General features: G+C 31.8%; 1 long non-coding RNA gene across 1 annotated transcript; it reads right to left on the bottom strand.

Moving 5' to 3' along the window:
- Positions 1-170: 170 nt before the first annotated feature.
- On the bottom strand, positions 171-559 carry LOC108374478 (uncharacterized). Its single transcript, XR_001849049.1, has 2 exons — positions 511-559; positions 171-393 (listed from the first exon to the last, which is right to left on the bottom strand). It is a non-coding gene; the product is annotated as an uncharacterized LOC108374478 (long non-coding RNA).
- Positions 560-8,516: the final 7,957 nt, after the last annotated feature.

The raw sequence follows: 8,516 nt of genomic DNA, 5'->3' as shown, positions 1-8,516 counted from the left end.
TTTTGATTTAGATGCCGATAACTGGAGCGATTAAACCTACAAGACTTTTATAAATAAATAAGCCTGCTGAAATAAAAAATTGGACCTAAATTTGTTATAACCATGTCAGATGGCTTATAGCCATGCCAAACTGTATTATCATTTGTTAACAAAAAAGAAAAAATAATTAGTTACTATGGTTTTTTTTGTAAACTTTATTTAAAATAAGTTAATAAATGAAAAATACACTACTTTGAAGACAGTTTTTGCATTTGGTACTTTTCAAACGGACTTCGAAACGTTAAAAAAGTTTTAAGACATTTATCCATCACTTAATTGCCTTTAATTCGATATATGAAACGAAGGAATTGGTTATTTGTAACTGGAGATATGCCCTAAATAATGGAACTGCCTCTGAAAAAAATGAAAAAAATGGATATAAGATGTGGGCGTGGCAATTTACGGAAAAAAAATATTTCAGTTAAATTAGTATAGTATGAGAAATATATGAGCCAAGTTTCAGCTAGATACCTTGTTCCTACGACTTTATGCCAAAAAAAACGGAATTGGGACCATAGTGCCTCCGCTAGATCCGCCCCTGAATTCGCAATATGTCCACAGCTCAGGTTGATTTGAAGAAATCCGTTTAAATTTTTCGAATAACATCTACTTGAATATAGGATAGCTAGGGTTGCATACAGACGGTAGTTCCGTAAATATTTAAAATATGTTAGTTCATTCAATATTTACAGCTGGGCCAATAAATAATAACAAATATAGCCGAAAAACAAAGTTTCGAGTAAAACGAGTTTTTATAACCCCCGCATAAAATTCCGAAATTCGCGGTACATATATAACAATCCCAAAATTTTCATCTTTACACATTCATGTCTCTGGCATGCGGGGGACTATATGTACTTGCCGATTTGTTTTACAAAAATTATGTAAAAAGCAGACGTCTCGGTTGCTCAGCAAACCGGTTAATCGTTTCTGCAATTATTTCACATTGATTCTCTAAAACAAATTTTCGATGTATTCTTAAAATGCATAAACCTAAAGGTAAATTTTACAGGAAATTAAACTAACAATTTATTAAAACTAGTAGTAACTCCCGAAATACGGGTGAGTACTTAGCTCAAAATTTATTTAAAGAACTTCGTGAAAGACAACAATTAATCTTGTATTGCTAGACACCTGATAACCTAGGATAATTTTTAAGTTCTTAAAAGACATTACTCTACTCTAAGCTTCGTGCAGTGGGCCATGAGAAAACCGTCATCTTTAAGGTATAGTCCAACCTTTCACAATTTCTGGTATTAGTCTTAATCTGAAACGCAATAATCATTAAAAATTGGCGCCGTTTATGGTGAAAAGCATTTAATATCACACTTTCAAACTAAAGCTTTCTTAACCCTAGAAGCCTAATCTATTTGGGAGTAACGTAAAGCCTTAACATACGCCGTAGAGGATTATGAACTTAAAAGATAACCTGTGAGCTAAAATATACTTAGTCCTGTCTTATTTTTTTTTTAGAGAATATTAAAGTTGTGAGTTTGACTATGAATAAGAAACATTGTTTTATTAATAAAAACTATAACCACATTTATTTAAAACAACAACATAAAAATAAAATTTTGTGTTAAAATTAAAAAAAATACGCCTCGCAGACGGCCATACGGTGACCATATTAACCAATGTAAAATAAAGGACTTTTTTTCAAAATTATTTGGGAATACGTACATACAACTTGTATGATAAAAGTACCTTACCCATATCGCAATTTAAATCAAATATTTACCAGTTAATTAACCGATTCCGAAAAATGAAGCCAAATCCTTTTCAAGACTTCGCCATCCTTTGGTGCCAAAATGCATTTACCATAATTCATACTGCACGCCGAAGTCAGCACACAGTGGTTCAAAATTGGAATTTTATGTTCATAATTCACCGCAGTCTTCATTTTTCAACCAATTTTTACTAAAAACCAAAAAAAAAATCATTTTTGTGAACCTTTTTTAATAACATTTCAAATTTTTTTTTGTAATTTTTTCGGTTTGGGGAACCATACAATTGTTTTTAACTAGTCCTTGTTATGTAACATTTATTAACTGGAACAGTACTAAAAAGAATTAATATAATCAAATATAAATTCACAAATCAGGCCCAACTGGTCTCTTGCAAATATTATAAGCTTATAAGTGACACAACTTTCCCTGGACACAACTTTCCCTGTGCTTTATAGATTGTGCGAAGATTAAAAAAAAAACTTAAGTGGGGTGCGAAACAAACTGGCGAAGGTTTTCATTATATTTTATAAGGAACATTTTTATTTTTCATATTCTGTGTTTAAAAATTTACCTCTGAAAAACGCAGAGCTGATTTAAAGGACAGTTTAAGAAATAAAGGACAAAAGGCGTCCTTTATTGTGAAAAAAATTATAAAGGACAGGGGGTTAAAATAAAGGACTGTCCTTTAAAATAAAGGGCGGATGGTCACCGTAATTATACTTTTAGGGTCAACCCTTTCAGTACAAAAATTCAACCACTGGTTCTAAAAAATTTGAAATATGTATACCGGCTAATTTTGGATCGTTCATTTTAGAAATCACATACAAAATGTGTAATGCTTTGAGGTTTGCGGTCATTCAGGGTCCTGTTTAATGGTCAGTGATATCCTAGGTGTTTAAAAAAGAAAGGGATCTCAGCTATTTTTATTTTTTGCTCTCGTGAAATATATTTGAACACTATGAATAATACCTAATAACTTTTCCGAATCTCAATTCCACGGAAATATGGTTAATATTTTTCAATAGATTATATTACTCACTATCGACTTTTCTGCTGCTTTTTACTTTTTTGACAAATACGGTCAACTGCAACTGCAGCTTGCACTTCAGTCTGATACATAACTCAATTCTGTGGCTGCTACAGATCGGCATAACTAAGTCGTATGACTGAGCATTTTATATAGATACTAAAGGCCTGAACTACAAAACATAGCGACATGTAACACATCATGCAAGTGCCAGTTTATATCATGTCGCTTATACATGTTTGAAAGTGATACATGAAGACATTGCCGAATAAATTCAAATCAAATCATGCATCAAATTTATGCATGTCAACAAAAGGAACACATGCAACATATTCAGCATTATTATTTACATTGTATATACGGTAAGAGATTTTCCGAATTTTGCAAGCTCCTACTATAGTAAAATTTATTAAACAATTATCTAATTAAAAATCTATATACCAACGGTGGGCAAACGTGGCTCTTTGAGCCAAATGCGGCTCTTTGCTTAGCAAAGTGCGGCTCTTTTTACCTTCTCCTTGCTTAGAACATTTTTGCTCTTTTTACTTTTTAAAATACATATTTCATACATATTACTCATATACATACATATTTTACATACACACATATTATACATATAAATACATATTTTAGCCCACAGCAATTTGCCAACAAGAAAACAGTTGATCAAGAAGAGCTGGTTGGAATTTACGCAAATCCCTAAATTGAATTTGATGGTTTGGAAGTTGAAATAGTAAAATGCGACTAATTAAACTTGTAAGAAATAAGTAATTATTCGTTTAGTCAGGGTACTGTGTCAGGATAAGAATTCAGGATTTGTTTTCGTACGTTTTCAATTTTATACTTTTTACAGGTCTATTCTGCGCTGGTAACATAAATTTTATAACCGGTAATTAAAGTCTCTGTCAATTTTTTAACCTTTTTCGCATTCTGTGCTCTCTTGTAACCGGCAAATTTGGTTACCATCTCATAAGCAAAATATTGGCCCGTGAAATATGCAATACAGAAATTTCCACAAATTTTCATAGCTGAGTTGCTGAACATGTTCACTGCATTACCAACGTACCTAGAATCGCGGTGATAAGAAGTGGTAACATTTTTTGGTAATAAAATTTTCCGGTCACAAAATCTTCGGTAACGTGCAGAATAGACCTGTTAATGTAAACAAAATTTCTATTAGCTGTTCGTCTAACTTGCAAGTTTCTGAAAATTTTCTGTTCGCGTACTATTTTGGATATTTTTCTCTTGTGAGAGAACAAATGATATTTCGCCGGAATTTCCCTGTTGGACATTTTTTACTGGAGATTTTAAGAGAACGTACCTATTGACTATCCAACATTTAACAGAATTGTCCCGAACGGCTTTAACTGACCTAAAACCAGATTTTGAAAATCTCGCCAAAGGGATCTTTTGAATTTTGTTTTATATCTATCTTACGTACAATAGAATAATAATAAAATTAATGTTTTTCTTTTCTAATATTAATTTTATTTAAAAATAAAATTTTTGTTTTTCTTGTTCTTTTTTTGTGGCTCTTTGTAGCATTTATAACTTAGATGTGGCTCTTTTCGACCTCGGCCTTGCCCACCCCTGCTATATACATTTTCATACAAGGCAGGATTAAACAGTATTAAAAATATGCTGCAGAAACACAACAGCAAACAACAGCTGAGCTAAGAAGCAATGACATGCTATAACAGTATGTTTGAGATGGAATGACATGGCATAGCAATGCATGAAATTTTTGAAAATGACATTTTAATAGATACGCTGGGAAGAAGTTAAGAAAATGTTTCAATTTGTATTTTGTTACCTACTTCACCGATTTGAAATCTGAAAACTATACCTTTCATGAGCATGAAATGGTATTATAACTTTGGCCCGATATTTGTAAGTACCAGAATAAGAAGAGATAGACTCATGAAAATGTGTACTTATGTATGTGACCAGAACATCGGGCTTAGCCGACTTAGGCTTATGGCAACCGAGCTTCAGTTGGGTGGCTACTAGCTTAAATGGTTTTACAGATGGCAACTGCAAGCTGGCAACTGAGTTGCTATATTGGCAACTGCATTTTTGTGGTCGCCGCGGTAACAATCGAAGATTGTATACATATAAGGTAAACTTCAAAGTCTAGGGGGGACTCGAAACAATACTGCAGGACACAACAATGAGCCTTAGGAATAATAAATAAACAATTGCTTTTTCTTAAAATTTCAGACCTTTTACTCGATTTTTTCAAACAAATTTAAATAAAAGGTCTGAAATTTTAGGAAAAAGCAATCGGTTATTTTTGAATTATTTTATATACTTATTTTCTGTCTCAAAATGGCTTCTCGGTCAAGCGGTGGAGTAAATTGAAAAACGAAAAATAAAAATGTTTTAATAGAAATTTGTTTAAGAAACCAATTTAATTAATAAAAAGAGGGATTGAACATTAATCCTGACGATAATGTTTCATTAGACGCCAGGCCAATAACCTAAATCATCAAACAAACAAACATTCGTTTGCGGATGCGGAAAACATCGTCCCAATTGTACGTTTGCCTCCGATTTCTTTTATTATTAATTGAATTAATTTAATTTAGTTTATTTCTACTTTCCGAAAATTTCCAATGGTGCTGATTGCTGCAAGGATTATTTAGCGATTTGGAGCATAATCAACACAATATATGCACATCATCATTTCACAGATCTGAGGGTCAGCTTAGAAATACATCACCAAAATTATGTAAAATTTAAGTAGGAATTATTTTTATTTATAACGTAAAAGCGCTATCTGACCCAATCTGATAAGTATATTTCCCCTAAAGTTACCCCATTTTATTTACTCACACTTTGTGTTTCGTGAAAATATATACTTTATTTGAAAGTTTCAGATATGAACATAAATCTTAAAATTTTTTCTNTACTGCAGGACACAACAATGAGCCTTAGGAATAATAAATAAACAATTGCTTTTTCTTAAAATTTCAGACCTTTTACTCGATTTTTTCAAACAAATTTAAATAAAAGGTCTGAAATTTTAGGAAAAAGCAATCGGTTATTTTTGAATTATTTTATATACTTATTTTCTGTCTCAAAATGGCTTCTCGGTCAAGCGGTGGAGTAAATTGAAAAACGAAAAATAAAAATGTTTTAATAGAAATTTGTTTAAGAAACCAATTTAATTAATAAAAAGAGGGATTGAACATTAATCCTGACGATAATGTTTCATTAGACGCCAGGCCAATAACCTAAATCATCAAACAAACAAACATTCGTTTGCGGATGCGGAAAACATCGTCCCAATTGTACGTTTGCCTCCGATTTCTTTTATTATTAATTGAATTAATTTAATTTAGTTTATTTCTACTTTCCGAAAATTTCCAATGGTGCTGATTGCTGCAAGGATTATTTAGCGATTTGGAGCATAATCAACACAATATATGCACATCATCATTTCACAGATCTGAGGGTCAGCTTAGAAATACATCACCAAAATTATGTAAAATTTAAGTAGGAATTATTTTTATTTATAACGTAAAAGCGCTATCTGACCCAATCTGATAAGTATATTTCCCCTAAAGTTACCCCATTTTATTTACTCACACTTTGTGTTTCGTGAAAATATATACTTTATTTGAAAGTTTCAGATATGAACATAAATCTTAAAATTTTTTCTTTAATTTTTGTCTCCTTTGATATTTAATTAGATACGTTAAGATTAAAATACCCTCTTTTGTTAAAATTCGGCGCTGCACAAAATCCTGGCTTTTATATTTTCCATCAAAATACCACTTCGCAACCCTGGATTTTCCCGAAGCGTTTCATTCGGATCGTAGTTTTGCAACTTCGGGCCATTCGGTGTTGTATGTCATATTGTTCACACTGTCATTGCCATATTGAATACCCTGTTAACTATCTGTCAACCCTAAGATATCTCACTTGTATTCTTCCACAATTATCGAAACAAGCACCTAAATACTCGAATAAACACGTTTTTGGCGATTAAATCCGCCAGTAACACGCTACTATGTTTTACAAAACATTGAATTGATATGTTACTGCAGTATTACAAAATCTTTTCTTTCTTTACGAAAAAAATTTAAATAACAGTATATTGCTTTATTATTTTATAATTATTTATTATTATATTATTATTATTATTATTATTTATTATTATATTATTTATTTATTATTTTTGTTATTTGATACTTTGATACCTTTTTGCTCACAGTCTGATTTGGTAACTCTTAAGCTAGGATCACACGATTGCTGCAATATACCAATTATTGCCTCATTTTATGCCCCAATCGTGTGATTTCAGAATAAATTGTCTCATGCGGCAATAGAGGGCGATATTGTGCTTACTGTGCCCAATCAAATACAATCATGTGGCAATGAAAATTTAAAAATTTCGGCAATATTTATTCTGTTCTTGTGCGGCGATTGAAGTGAACAATACACAACAATATTTAGACTGTTTATTAATAATATGGTTCATTATGCTCTAAAAAATATCGGTGTGAAATGTGAATGTTTTTGGTCAAAATCCTAGGCTCGCCTAAGTCCATCAAAGTTCAAGTACTAAAAAAAAATTTTCTTAGCTAACTTCGATTCTCTACAAAAAAGGTCCATATACCTAATTATGTAGAACTAATACTTAAGAAGATTATTGCAATTTTAGTAAAAAAATTTATTACTTAATTTATTTATTAATTTTTATTTTTTGGCCATATTGAACTTTGATGGACTTCGGCGAGCCTAAGATATTGACCAACAATTATCATATTTCACACAGATTGTTTTTAGAGCATAGTGAATCATATTACCAATCAAAATTCTAAAAAAGCGGATTTTCAGTCCACGCTATTACACAACTTCTAATTTAATTTGTATTCAAATTATAATTTTTCTTTAAGCTTTAACATGGAGTCCGATGACGGAATCTTTGCTGCGGTTTATACCACCATAAGCAAAACTCATCCGAGCAAAATACGAAAGATATTTTATGTAATCAATTGGCGAAATGCCATGGCAGTATATAAATTTATTTAAAAAAACTTAAAAGTTCAAAACAGCCCACGACAAAACGGAAGAAACTCAACATTTTGACCCGTTATCACTATTTCTCTTCTAGTTGTTTAATGTTCATTATTTTTCTATAAAAGTATAGCTCATTGTCTAACAAAAACTACATAATTCCAAATTGCAAGCTTTATACAAAAAATTTACCTCTGACGGCGACACCTTTGTTCGCTGCACCATCGCATCGACGTCTCCGATATATCGACCCTGGAATATCGATTCAAAAAATCGATTATCGTGCCATTAAATATCGATATTCAGAATAATCGATACGATATCGAGCATTCCTAATTCGTGTGCAGACTGAAAAATGGCGAAAAATATTGTCCGAATGATAAGTTTGCTTCGATTTTTCTTTTATTTCTAATTAAATAAATGAAATTAGTTATTTTGCAGCAATTACCAATAGGGCAGACGGCAACTATTAATAGACTAGCTGATTTGGGTAGACGGTAGTGCACAACAGCAACATTTACCCCAAAATTTAGTCAAGCTGCTATTCCACTAAAAAGTATGCTTACGTATACATCTTTTAAACTGCAGATATGTAGTTGCGTTCCAGATGCTTCACGACTTCTAGGTTTTACAGGATTTAGAGGAAAAGATGTTTTCGCCTTTAATAAACCTTATGGAAGCTGGCCACCTGGAACAGC

The sequence above is a fragment of the Rhagoletis zephyria genome, unplaced genomic scaffold (assembly GCF_001687245.7).
Source record: "Rhagoletis zephyria isolate East Lansing unplaced genomic scaffold, Rhagoletis_zephyria_1.1 Rzeph_scaffold_07749, whole genome shotgun sequence".
In the NCBI taxonomy this organism is placed as follows: domain Eukaryota; kingdom Metazoa; phylum Arthropoda; class Insecta; order Diptera; family Tephritidae; genus Rhagoletis; species Rhagoletis zephyria.
The sequence above is the reverse complement of the archived record's forward strand: the minus strand, read 5'-3'. Positions and strand labels throughout refer to the sequence as shown.